General features: G+C 33.0%; 1 long non-coding RNA gene across 1 annotated transcript; it reads right to left on the reverse strand.

Annotated features, from left to right (window-relative positions):
• Nucleotides 1-1,305: 1,305 nt before the first annotated feature.
• LOC139862947 (uncharacterized) lies at nt 1,306-4,749 on the reverse strand. The gene is made up of 5 exons (XR_011764331.1): nt 4,323-4,749; nt 3,649-3,940; nt 3,232-3,300; nt 2,568-3,069; nt 1,306-2,459 (listed from the first exon to the last, which is right to left on the reverse strand). It is a non-coding gene; the product is annotated as an uncharacterized lncRNA (long non-coding RNA).
• Between the last annotated feature and the right edge of the window lie 674 nt (nt 4,750-5,423).

Genomic DNA, 5,423 nt, shown 5'->3' on the forward strand with positions numbered 1-5,423 from the left:
TGAACTCAAACCCTAATTTTTACGATATGAAAAGGGCAGAAATCGCTCGAAATACATCAAATCTTCAATTGTTTTCGCTATAGTTCGAGATCCATTTTCGTTTTGTTTGAGATCTGATTGTTTTGTTTGAGATCTTCACGGTTACTTAGAGCACAACCAACGGTTGTGTCATTTCTATAGTCATTTTCTGAAAACAAAAGACACCATAGTGAGTGTAGCAAATGACGTGTCTTTTAAAAGAAGAAAATGTGTTTCTGTCATTTTGAGGAAGGTGGAGGAACAGAGTTATGGGCCCATTTCTATTTGAGTTCCATGTTTATTGATACGTGGTAAATTTATCTCCACTCAACATTTTCCATTTTAATAAGTTGATTGTTAATTTACTAGATTTTAAGAGTCCGTGCGTTGCACGGCATTTCTATAAAATATTATTCGAAAACGTTCATATTTGAACCGATTAAGTGTATGATACAAGTATATTTACAATGAATCTAAAATGTCATACATGGTTCTATAATTTCGCCAAAAACATAAACATATTCGACCTTTACACGGAGAAGTTAACACGATTGCGTTCACTTGTAACTGGTTTCCCACCGATATGAGCATCCATATTTGGCCAAGGGTTTTTTCACCAACAAATATAATACAAGTATAATTAAAGATATTGACATATCTGGCATGTAAGTTAATTCGTTTTTTATTAGTAGTAATAATGTACATTATGCGTATCTTAAGTTTATTTATAGTTAAGATTGTATACGTATAAATTAAGATTGAGTCACAACACAAATAACAAATAGGTGATCAAAAGTAGTCATGGCATTGTTGTACCAATTAATGAAGGTTGTATATATTGATATTTAACAATGATAAAAAAACATATGTACACGACTATTTAAATTGTGAAGCTTCTTCATATTGAAGCTCGAGAACCACAACATCAAATGACAAGAATATGATCATTCTCTTTTTTTGCAGCACAAAAGCAATAAAGTAAAAGAAGTAAATATAAAACATAACATCTATAGCAAGTCTATCAACTTCTCTGCTGATCTTGGAAACGAATTTACTTGCTTTCTCCATTTCTCATTATGACATACTACCTTTTTTCTTGGCTAATCTGATGTTCAACGATCACCATTTTCGTTGTTTCACGCCCACAACTTCAAGATATGTTTTTAACATCCGTTCTTCACCTTTACGCATTAGTTTGTGATGTTCATGGTGTAGTCATTTTTGTCTTGACCATATCTTCAATCTTCAATACCCATAATATTATTGTCCATGTTCTACATAGAAAAATTAACCGAATCTATTTTTACAAATAAGATGGCTTATGAGGTTAGCACTTGATTATACTTTAAGCAAAGCTTAAGTAGTTAGCACTATAGATAAGCTATAAAGTATATTAGGTGTTTTTTTCATGCACGCATGACTCAAATTGTCATATTAATGGAGAGTATTAGTGATAGCTTTCCTAATGATAACATCTGCAGCCTCATCAAGCCTCTCAAACGCAAGGACTTTTTGAAGTATATATTCAACAAATTATGGAAGTTAACCGATATTCAAGTCAAGTTATGTATTATCACTTCTTATCTGTACCAACAAAGAATGAACATGCTATATGAAGATTGCTCGACCTGTACGGATTATATCAACAAATGCATGAAATCAAAACGATGAACTATAAATAAATGTATCTAAAATATGTCTCCTTATGTATTATATGAAAAAGAAAAATAGTTTCCACAATACCTCCACAAACACTTAGAAGTGCAGTTTCAAAAAAGTACTAACTAAAATCATATATGAAGTGTTTAGCACGCGTGCCTACACTTTAAATGACTTTCGACCCAGTTAACCTGCTCATATACCCATTTGTCCCACTTTCAACATATAATGGGCCAAACATTTATAATTCAATGGGTCTAAATTATCACCTCTACACAATATAAATAGAACATAAGCCGAAAAACACACCTTGAGACGCATACTAATTAGAGTTCATTTGGCCCAGTTTCAACATATTAAATTCAGGCTCCGTCACTCCATGACTTCTTAGGGGTTGGCCTATATACATGTCCTCCTTGAACAATATTGACTCCACATTTCATTTATATCTCTTGCTCTCTCATTCTCTCATCATCAAACCTAACAAACCCATCACCTTTGAAATATCCCGGTAATGTATCAACATCTTTTGCTCCTTTGACAAAATAATGTCTGTCTAAATGGACTCAACGGGTAAACTACGGAGAGAAAAAAAGGCTAAGAAGAACCAAACTATTACGTAGTACAATCACTTGAGTGATATGTAATCTTTCTAAAAAGAGGTATAATTTGCAGTTTACAACACAATACCAAAATTTCAAAAGGATCCAACCTGCTAAGAGCCTTACATTTGTGATCACAGTGCTGCAGCCAACCAGATTCAAACACACTTATTGAAGTTTCTGTATAAAAAAAAAAAAAAGAAAAAAAAACACATTTGAATCACAATCTCTAGGGAATTATATAGTATTACCACAAAGAACCAGTTGCTTATAAAAAAAAATAATAACCTTTTCAGTCACAACAACGATGGGATTCATACCAAAATTGCTCGACATAAATCACTTCATTGAATACATGATCGATAGATGAAATCTGACTCTGCATTCTTAGAGCCCGTTATGAGACATATGTATGTCATGACCATGTGAAGTAATGAATAGTCACCCTCGTAACTTTTCATCCAGCAATACAACTGGTTATAACTCCTACAGTAATTTTAAACGGGTCTAACAATACAAGTAATAGATACCATAAGACGAAGCCATTGTTGTCATACCCGGGTAAATTTGCAACTTCATCATTTTAAGTTGACAAAGATGCAATGAGAACTTCATTAGCAATACTTGCAATCTCTCTAGAAATATAATCTGCACTTTATAGAATCTTACCAAGGAACCCCTACCTAATTATTTAGGGTAACACCGAAACCGATTGAAGCAAAAAGATCGCGTAAGAAAGTGTTGATTTAACCTGAATTCACCCTGCTAATCCAACTATCCAAGCTTAACCCTACAATCAAACATTAAAACTAAGTCATTTACTCCTTATAAAATCAAGTAAAATGACCCATATAACTGCACCAATAAGAACTTGAAATAAACATGTGAAAGAAATATCTGAATATAAGAAAGAAATCATGAACATAATTACCTGTGAATCCATAATCACTACCTGAAACATATGGGTCAAAATTGGGTTAGCTGCAAGCGTTGCTGCTCTTTTATTGTCCTAAAAGTTCATCTGCAAGTCATATAAATGAAGACCTATAAGTCAGAAATCTTAAAAAGGGTCTAACTAAATAAAAAAAATCCTGAGTCGGTACGACCTACTTCATATAATGAAATCCAACAAAGAAAATTACCAATTTACTTGTTTCACAAATTGAATAGTACAATCAATTCTATTAGACATATGACATCATATAAAAGAAGATGGTTTACATCGTTTAAACCGTAACATCAAAATTCATTACCATGACCACTGAATAAGAAGTATACAAAACGAATACTTCGAAACATAAAATTTGTAGAAACGTAGGTATTATTATAATGGATGGTCTGTATATATGTATTTATTGAAACACAATACCTTGATTACGAATAATCACCACCTGGCTGGACTTCAAAACACCATCATTGTCTTCATATTATTGTTACATCAGTTTCAAATGAAGTAAAACAACTCGAATAATGTAAATGAAATCAATTCCAAAAGCAAGTTTGTACACGAACTTAGTAATTACCTTCAGGAACTTCTGCAAAATATCTTCGGCAAGTGTTGCTCAATTCAATCATACCGAAATCAATAGATAAATATGTAGATGTAAAAAATTTCCACGCAAAAATATCTCGTAGGCCACGATGTGAAGACAAATGTGAGTCTGTACAAAAAGGAGATTTGACAAATAATCATTAATGAAATTAACCAGAGTTACTTCTCCTACAACTATGAAAAGTAGATATTGTTGAAGTATTAGTTTTTATGCAATTCGATCAACTTGTTACTCAAACTTGAAGCATCAAAAAATAACAATGGACGAAAGAAGTAGTTGGAGAGCAAACTAACCCCACCCAACCCATTTGGACCCATATTAAAACTTAACCACTTTTACCGATCCATAATTACCCAACCTGCTCATATTGCAACTTCTAGTAAAAATTAACCATACAATGATAAAAATTGTTCATACTGGATCGAAATTGGTAACAGTTACCTTATTGAAAGATAGTCAAATTATTATATGGAAATCGAAAACTACAAACCTGTACAAAATCGTATTGATTCAAGAGTCGATTCGGTGGATATGCATCTTTAACCATGAATCGATTTCAAAACCGATTGGTAGTGAAAATCAATTATGTGTACGAAGCGATTTGTTTTGAAGCCCTAATTAATTGATCGTAATCCTATTGCAGCGAATCATAAACAAATTTATGAACTTCCGCCATTGATGATCCATATGTGATAATTCCAGATTGATTTTAATGTTGAACCGTAACGAATTGAACCTTAACATCGTCTTCATCACGTCGGCTTAAGCAACGGAGTAACTTTGTAGTCGTTTGGTGTAAGCGGCGTAACCCTAATGATATAATGTTTCGTTTTTATACGAAATTTATAGGGTATTGTGCAGAAAAATTCAAGGAATTCAGTGGTGGTATTGGCGATTAAAAGAACGGCGGCTACCGGCCATCGTCACCGGAGTAATTGGTTGTAGGGTTTTTTTTTTTTTACAGAGAAAGAGAAAGAGGAAAGGTGCACGAGTTGAAAAGGCATCATGGTTTCATTGGTACAGATTTATTTTTATCAGAATAAAAGGATAAAAAATTTTAAAACACTAAAATTCCACGTGGCATAAAGGCTCTTAATGAAAGAACAGTCTGACACACAGGATTTAAAAATTCACTCTTTGTAAAATGTAGAGAAGATTAGTGAGTGGGTCCGTTTTTTATTAAAGATGTATGTTATTGTTCGTAGTGTTTAGTCTTTTTCAGTCTTTTTGAGGAAAATGCTGATGTGGAGTTGGGTCTTTTTAAAGAAGCATGTCATGGTTGGGAGTGGTCTTAGGGAACAAATATGTGGCGTAAAAGTTGGTTTTTGTTTAAAATTTAAAATTTTTAAAAGTTAAAAATGATTTTAGGAGGAAAACTTAAAAATGTTAAAAATGATCATAAGGGGAATAGGACAACTAGTTTGAATTTCAGAAATTTAATTTGTAAAAAGCAAGGTTGTAAAAGTCGCGAGTCGGGGACGCATCGGTCGAGACCTAAAAAGGACGCGTCGGTTGAGTCGGGGACGCATCGGCCGTTGACCAACGTTGACTTTATTGATAATTTCTTAAATATATATTTATATATGTATAA

This window comes from Rutidosis leptorrhynchoides, chromosome 8 (assembly GCF_046630445.1).
Source record: "Rutidosis leptorrhynchoides isolate AG116_Rl617_1_P2 chromosome 8, CSIRO_AGI_Rlap_v1, whole genome shotgun sequence".
Lineage (NCBI taxonomy): Eukaryota > Viridiplantae > Streptophyta > Magnoliopsida > Asterales > Asteraceae > Rutidosis > Rutidosis leptorrhynchoides.